Below are 8,441 nucleotides of genomic sequence, written 5' to 3'. Positions count from 1 at the left end.
GCAAGCCCTCCAAGGCTCAAAGCAAGGCCTAGAAGATGAAGAAGAGAGAAGAGGAACATGAAGTTGGTGAGAACTCCCATTGTCCCATGTCCCTAGTTGAATAGGAAGAAAAGCATGAAACTTCTTACATTCAACTCTACCTACTTTCATAAATGTACTATATATAGACGAAAATTTAGGTTTAACTTCTAGTTTAAGGTTCCTCCACTAAATACTCTATTTACATGTATATATATATATATATATATATATTGATGCCATGCCATGCCCCTATATTATTGTCAGAATGGCTTTTCCATATGCGGTTGTGACAGTTGGACTCCTTCCTCGACCATGTTCCCTTATTCGCCTCCCATCCTTTGTGCAAGCACTACCACTTGTTTTAATGACCAAGCCTAAACTTGTGTCGAACTCCCAGTTCCCAGGGTTGGGTGATTGATGGAATGGCTTTTCTATATGCGAGCGGGACAGCTAGTGCTCCTTCCTCAACCATGTGCCCTTCTTTGCCTCCCCTCCTATGTGCAAACACTACTACTTGTTTTAATGAGCAAGCCTAAACTGTGTCAAACACCCAACTCTAGCAATGTCCTATCCTTGGCACTATGCATCCCATAACAATGGCACTAATATTTAAGGTAATCACTATTATGGATGCATACGAGCTTTATGGGACATCAATTTTGCTCTATGGAATGTGGCTTGCTAAGCTTATGATCTAATTTATCTGCTTCAATTCATTACATTGTTGGCTCATCCTCTACCCCTCTAATTCTCCACTCTATGAGATCTCCCCTTCATTTTCATGTCTCCCTGTCATATAATGACACTTTGCGCAAGCCATAGAGACCAACCTCTGTTGTGTCATAATCAAGCTAAATAGGTCACTCTCAATGTTGCCTACTCCTTCCATTGTGAAATCTCACTAGCTTGCCATCAACACTTGAGGATTTTGGAAGTTGGGGTCCAAAAGGAACGGGCTTTGATCCACTCTAGGGATATTAAAGCTCAAACTAGGAACTTCATTCCAACGTGGCTCAAGACAATAATTTTCAAAATGTTGGAGCTATATTAACACAAATTTCTTCGTAGCTCATGCACTCACAAGTCAAGTGGAGGAACCACTGGAGCTCAAAGCAAAGCTCGAGAGGCTAAAGGCTTACCTTTCTCACACTATTCATGATTAGCAAAGAAACATGGTGGTGTTCTCACCCCACTAGTTTCTAGCAATAAGGGTTTTGCTCCTAAGCCTTTAGGCCTGAAAATTTTCATTTGTTTTACTTTTCTAAGCACTATAATAAAGATGTTTCAAAAATGTCGACACTTGTAGCCAAACAATCTTTTCAGCTAATAGAATAGAAATCTACATTACGGCCCATAAAATACTAAAAAATTGATAACTTACTTCTTAAAAATACATTTAGATTATCATGTGGATTTTAAACTTTTCTCTGAACTAATTTCAAAACTTTAATACATTTGAAATTTTAAAGTTGAACGTCATTATCTTCCGCTCAAGTTTCATATATCCTACTCTTAAGCCAATTTTTTTATGTTCTTTTAAAATGGAATATATATGTTAATTTTTTAATCCTTTAATATTTTATATATCAATATTTATTGATAGAAAGAAATCATTGGAAAACATGTAAATTTATATATATTCTCATAACAAACATAAATATATTTTCTACATCAAAATATATAATTATTATCTTATTAAAAATTAACCGTTAAATAATTCATCAATCATGTATAACCTTATTTGTTTTGTTCAGTGATGGTGATTAATTGATAACATGAATTATAACATCATATCTTCAAACCTTTATTTAATCAATTTAATTTAGGAGAATCTGGATTTTTTAAAAATTAGGCGCATTTGCATTTTCATGTTCCTTGTAAATATTTTATCATCATGTCTCATTAACAACAATTCCGTAAGCAAATTCGCTCTTTAGAAGTTATTTGGTGAGTAATCTTAGTTCCTTAGATGTGATTTGGTGAGTAATCTTCAGATATCAAATAAGATATTTATTTAAATTGAAACAGAGTTGATAAAAACAAGGAATTTAAGTGTCTATAAGGTTAATTTAATTGGTACCTCTGCCACTGGGAGGTGACAGGTCTTTGGGTCAATTTTCTTCAATACCTGGCTATTATTAGTTTGGCAATTATTTCTGTTGGATCTGCCCACATTTTTCCATATTTTCCTCATTAGATTTTCCTGATTAGTTTGGTAGGTTGGATCTGCCTTTAAAAAACACAATCTTGTATGTGAAAATGACAATGTGATTGATGTTAGAAGAATTTTTTTCCAATGATTAGATAAGGTGTAGTCTCATTAAGAACAGCATGTTCCAATAAAATCACAAATCTATATTTTCTGAGCAAATCCAGAAACCCAGGTTGAAAATTTGTCATAATTAAACCACAAATCCTGATGCTGCCACACAGATTGACCAATATGCAAATCCACAAATCCTGACCAAGATGCTACACACAGATTGACCAAGATGCAAATCCACAAATCCAGAAACCCAGGTTGAAAATTTGTTATAATTAAGCCACAAATCCTGACCAAGATGCTACCACCCAGATTGACCTAGATGCTATCACCCAGATTGGGGAAGAAATTTTGGACAAGATGCTACCACCCAAATTGGAAAAATGTTCTAAAAAACCCCACAAATCTATATTTCCTGTACGATCTGAATGCCACACTAAACTGGAACTTATAACTAATTTTTCCGAAGACAACAGATTGCCTGCTTATGAAAAAAACACCATGTCTCTCTCCAGCATTGGCATAACAATGCTGATGCGGCAAGCTATATGAGGCTTCAAACTTGCAATATGGCATTCCTCCCTCAACTGTATTTAGGGCATTGCACGTGATAAAATGCTAACTCTAAGACAGGGCTACTTGAGCTAGCCAAGCCAAGCTATATAGTTGTATGTCCTAATTTGCCATAATAAGATTGGACACATTATGTCCTACAATGAGCAAAGCAAACCCTAACACTAACCCTCACGCTCTGAGGGAAAGCGAATGAGCAAAGCAAACCCTAACACTAACCCTCACGCTCTGAGGGAAAGCGATGGATGAGGAAGTAAAGAAAAAACCCTTGCATGTTCATTCAAGCAAATAGCCATCAAATGAATCTGAAACACCTACAACCCGCCTCCAAATACAGCTGACAGACAAAATAAAAAAAAGCAAATATAAATTATTAAACAGAACTCCATAACAAAACCATACTTCTGCTTCTATCATCTGCCATTAATGTACTAGAATGGTGCTCAGAAGCCAAGCGTAACTATTAAATATCTTTCGAATCCCATCGGAAGAGGGTTTCTCATCAGTTAGCTTCTCATCACGGCACCATTACTGCTAAAGAAATGGATAGATGCAACATAAAGGTCCACAGAAAGAAATGGAAGCACAGTAATGCAAATAAAAGGGAACCATGTGTCCAGAGAAGAGTAGCCATATACTCGCTTCTGATTCATGAGATGGATGGGAAATTTATACAGAGGATTAGGGTTAGGGTTTGCTTTTTAGCACCTTGGACAAAGAGTACCCCACAAGACATGCGAGCAAGATAACTATTTTCCAATTGGTCCAGTGGGAAATAAGCCTTTGTTTTAAGAAGAGCCCAAAGCATTTTATGAAAATCTCAATAAATATTTATGAAAAAAATTATTATTTATAAAAATTTATTTGGTAGGTAAGGATATCACATTTTTGTTTGATTTTTAATTAAGGTGTAATTTTTGGAAATAATTCATAAAATTTACAAAATTTTTGAAAATGTTAAGAATTACATTTTTGTTTTGTGATTTTTTTTAGTTATATATATATATGAATGTTATTTTAAATGTAAAATCACTTTTTTATATAGATTCATCTTCATATAATATTGATATATAATCTATTAAATATAAGAAAAACATCTAAAATTATTATGTTGCTACTTAAATAAAATATTTCTAAATTATAATGGGGAATCTTTAACAGAATCTCTTTTAATCTCTTTTAAGCCTTACTATTATGACTCCAATACTATTGTAACAACTACAAAAAAAATTCAACAAACACATTTATGATATTCTTTCACTTTTTATATCAATATAGAGATATTTTTAAAAATGCAATTTAAGTTTTTTCTGTAAATTCTTGTTGCATTTGAGTTATTTCCTACATTAATAATACCTTCATAAATTGATTTCTAATTAGAACTGACATTATAGTTTCAATTTTACATTTATTGTCTATCTAATCTATTAATAACTTAAAGCCTCCCAATACATATCAATATTTTTTTATTATTTTTTTCATAAAAATATAAAATGCCTAAAACTTAACTATTCCTTTACTAATAACATATTTCAAAATAATATAATGTATTCATAAGAAAAAACAATGTCCCATCCATTATAAATCTTTATAGCTCTTTAGGATGCCCTACGTCAACATGCATTTTCATAATTAATTATGTGCCCCTTTAATATTATATAAAGTTTTTATTTCAAACATGCTTACCTACCTTTAATAGCTAGTTTGATCTTATGACATTAAATGTTTTTTCTTTCAAACATTTTTGACCAACCTTTAATAGCTTACTTGATTTTGTGGGCAACTTGTGTAGGAGTTATATAAGGCCTTGAAATATCAAGTTGTCAAATAATGCAAGATAAATACTTATAAGCATTTGTAGATGTATTAGTTATTTAAGAATATAGAGAGCAAATAAAAGTCAATTGATGTCATTTGCTCTGGAAATTTTCATTATAAATGATTTTAATGCAAAATAGAAATTTCATTGTTTTAACTAAACACTTTTGAATCTTAACTTCGTGAATTCAACTTTAAAAATTACCCTACTTAAAAACTTTAACAATTCTATTTCTTTTAATAATTTGAAAATTTGTTTTAATATTGTGAAGTAGAAACCTAAATTCAAAAGTTGAAAGAGATCTAAACTATTATAATATTGCTTATAAAACGGAATCGTGCAAATCACAAGCTTTAATAATTAAAAAAATTTAAGATCTTTAAGCATAGGCATGAGAAGAATTTTTATCTTAGATACAATAACTTAGGTTATCAATTACTTTGTACATAAGTAGAAGGTACTAAGCCGTAATAATATATTGCACTTGTTTAAAATTGCAAAATTTTTAGAAAAAAACAAATAATTTTTTTATAAAATAAATATTCATTTTCCACCCTACTTATTTCTAGTTTTTTAGTTTTTTTTTGGGGTTGTGTTGTTATTTGAGATCGAGTGTTTTTCCCTAGATTGCACTAAATAATAGTTAGTTTTGTTAGCTTTTCATTGTTTCCAACTTGTGAATGGGGAGTGTTGTGGAGTGTTATCCATAAACATTGTGAGAATAGATCTCTAGAGGAGCTGCGGGCCAATGCCGAGTGGAGATGCATGCTGAAAGCAACCAACCAGGTCTCCACTGCCATGATTCCCACACTTTCACAGCCAACCAGTGCCAAGCAGGTATGCGAGGAGCCATTGCATGTCTAGTTTGTGTTCTTACCGCCTCGTTATTCACCCCGGTAGTTTTACAAATCGTCCATGCACGTCTGCTGCTCGACGTGCTTCATCCATAGCTACCTGCTAGCAGCCGAATCCATAACCTCGCATGTTAATCTTCAGAACGACACGCACTCTCTACTCCTCACCGCCCTCGAACCCATAGAGGCTTTCCAATCTCTGTGGTAGGGAAGAAAGTTTGGCCAGTCTTCCCTGCGTGCCCGGGCTCAGGGCCGACCTTTGCAACAGGTCGCCTTCGCCCAAAACGATCCATATTCCATCATCGAAAGGCAAAGAGCCGATGGTATCTGCCACCCCCTTAAACTCCCCTGTCTCATCTCCAACAAACTTGTATGACAGTGACTTAGATTTTCTTCTAAGCAAGAAATCTCTTGAGTTGGAGCCCTTAACCATCCACAAGCCACGTAAACCTTCGCCTCCTCTCATCAGCCCCAATTCTGCCAAAAATATAACCGTGAGGAAAAAATCAAAGGAGGCAGCAGACATTATAGGGGGAGGACAAAAGATGCGGACAGTGGAGTGAGAAACCTATCCCTTGTGGATGTTCCCATCTTTGACATGTCAGAGAATCAGCCTCTTAGAGCAAGCACGGCTGAAAGGCCCCCCAAATGACCTTCATCATATCCATGAATATCCGAGGTCTGGGAGCAGATCTCAAATTTTTGGCGCTAAAAGATCTTTTCATCTCAGCCAAGGCAAAAATCATTCTAGTACAAGAGACCATGCATAGCAAACAGGTGTCCATTTCCTATTTCAGAAAAATGTTCCCCTCGTGGAATATGGCAGCCTCGAAAGCCAAGGGACTTTCGGGAGGGCTGGCGGTTTTGTGGGATCCTTATTGGATCAGAGCCAAAGCCTATAAATGTTTTGCGGGCATTCTCATTTCAGCTTTCATCAGAGGAAATAATTGCCCCATCAATATCTTAAATATTTACGCCCCTTATAAGAACAGGACTCACTTCTGGGATAAATTTTTTGACTCAGAAATCTTTGACATTGATTCATAAATGATTGTAGGCGATTTTAACGTTACTCTAAGCTCAGAAGAACGATGGGGAAACTGCAGGAAGAGAGACCCGCTCGCAGATCGAATTAAGCATGAGCTCCTGCACAGGAATCTTGTAGATGTTGCCCTGTCCAAAATGATGCCTACGTGGGACAATGGAAGAATAGAAGAGGCCTACATTGCAAAAAGGATAGACAGGTTTATTGTACATGTCAGCATAATCGACAAAATGGGCATGCCTTTCTCGTCCATTGAGAATGTATATATCTCCGACCATAGGCCGATTTCTCTCAGCTGGAGGGAAAAGGGGTTTAGGAATGGATACCCATTCAAATTCAATAGAATATGCTTAGAGGACCCAGATTTCAATGAAGTAATAACAAAAACATGGAAGGATTTATCTGCAAAAAACTCTTCCCCCCCTTTTATGACATTTAGAGACAAGTTGTCCTCAATGAGAAAAGTGGTAAAGGAATGGCAACATAAAAAAAGACAGGCGGACAGATTGGCTCTTCAAGAAGTACAAAAGGAATTGGACAATATTTCCAAGGTTCTGGAAGCCAACTCGCTCCCTTTCAACATGAGATGCCGCCTAAATGAGCTGGAAAGGAAGAAGCAGAATTTTCTAAAGAAGGAAGAAACCTCTTGGCGTCTAAAGAGCAGGGCGATCTGGCTCAAGGAAGGTGACAGAAACTCTAAATTCTTTCATAAGTATGCAAATGCCAGGCGGGAGAGGAACACCATATGGAAAATTAGTGATGGTCAAGGGGGTTTCCTCTTTTCACAACAAGAAATCCAAAAGGAAGCTGTGAGACATTTTAAAAACCAATACAAAAGAAGGGAAAATTGCAGCTTTCAGGATATCCTATGGGGTATCGATCTGGTCCCTCAAATGTTTGATGATGAAAAAAATGAACGTCTGTTTCAGCCAATATCAGAGGAAGAACTCCTTGGAGTTATGAAGGCCTTTAAGAAGGATAAATGTCCTGGCCCGGATGGCTGGACAATAGAATTCTTCATTCACTTCTTTGACATCATCAAACTAGATTTGTTGAGGATGGTTGAAGCAGCAAGAATCTCAGGCAGCATTCATCAGATTACTTCTTCCACGCAGATAGCTCTTATCCCAAAGAAATTGGAAGCGGACACCTTTAAAGATTTTAGGTCGATATCCTTATGCAACATAACTTTCAAGATCATCACGAAAATCATTGCTGAAAGGATAAAAGCGACCTTAGCCAGCTCTTTATCTAAGGATCAACATGCTTTTTTAAAGGGAAGGAATATATTGGATGTAGTAGCCAACACTCAAGAAAGCCTGTTTTCCATGGTCTCCAATAAATCTGAAGCTGCCATTCTGAAAATTGATTTACAAAAAGCTTTTGACTGCTTAGACTGGGGATTCATCAGATGTTTATTAGCTAAGATTGGCCTAAAATCAAATGCCATAAATTGGATCATGGCATGCGTAGAGAACGTGAACTATGCGGTCATCATAAATGGGATCCCTTCCCCTTTTTTCCAAGCAGAAAGGGGGTTGCGTCAAGGATGCCCTCTCTCTCCATTGCTGTTCATCCTAGCAATGAACTCTTTGAGCCTTCATATTAATAAGGCTGTTTCTGAGAACAGATGCAGGGTCGTGAAGATTTGCAGGAACAACTATATCTCGCACAATTTATTTGTCGACGATGTGCTTATTTTTGCAATGCTGTGCAGAATCTCGTGGATATGTCTAAATGACATTTTAAATAGGTTTCAAAGTGCCACTGGTTTACAAATAAACAAGTCAAAATCCACTCTCTTCCACAATGACGCCGATATGGAAACAGTGGAATGGATTTCTGCTTTGTTTGGAGTAGAAACGA

At 35.9% G+C, this 8,441-nt stretch overlaps 1 long non-coding RNA gene and 1 other non-coding gene across 2 annotated transcripts; both read right to left on the bottom strand.

The window, feature by feature from the left end:
• Nucleotides 1-2,542: 2,542 nt before the first annotated feature.
• On the bottom strand, nucleotides 2,543-3,495 carry LOC149232765 (uncharacterized). Its single transcript, XR_016247561.1, has 2 exons — nucleotides 3,065-3,495; nucleotides 2,543-3,015 (listed from the first exon to the last, which is right to left on the bottom strand). It is a non-coding gene; the product is annotated as an uncharacterized LOC149232765 (long non-coding RNA).
• Nucleotides 3,296-3,384, bottom strand: LOC149232766 (small nucleolar RNA R24). The gene has a single exon (XR_016248552.1). It is a non-coding gene; the product is annotated as a small nucleolar RNA R24 (small nucleolar RNA).
• Nucleotides 3,496-8,441: the final 4,946 nt, after the last annotated feature.

Source organism: Pinus tabuliformis, chromosome J, assembly GCF_031772625.1.
Source record: "Pinus tabuliformis cultivar Carrire ecotype Pingquan chromosome J, CPIR1, whole genome shotgun sequence".
Taxonomy (NCBI): Eukaryota; Viridiplantae; Streptophyta; class Pinopsida; order Pinales; family Pinaceae; genus Pinus; species Pinus tabuliformis.
The sequence above is the reverse complement of the archived record's forward strand: the minus strand, read 5'-3'. Positions and strand labels throughout refer to the sequence as shown.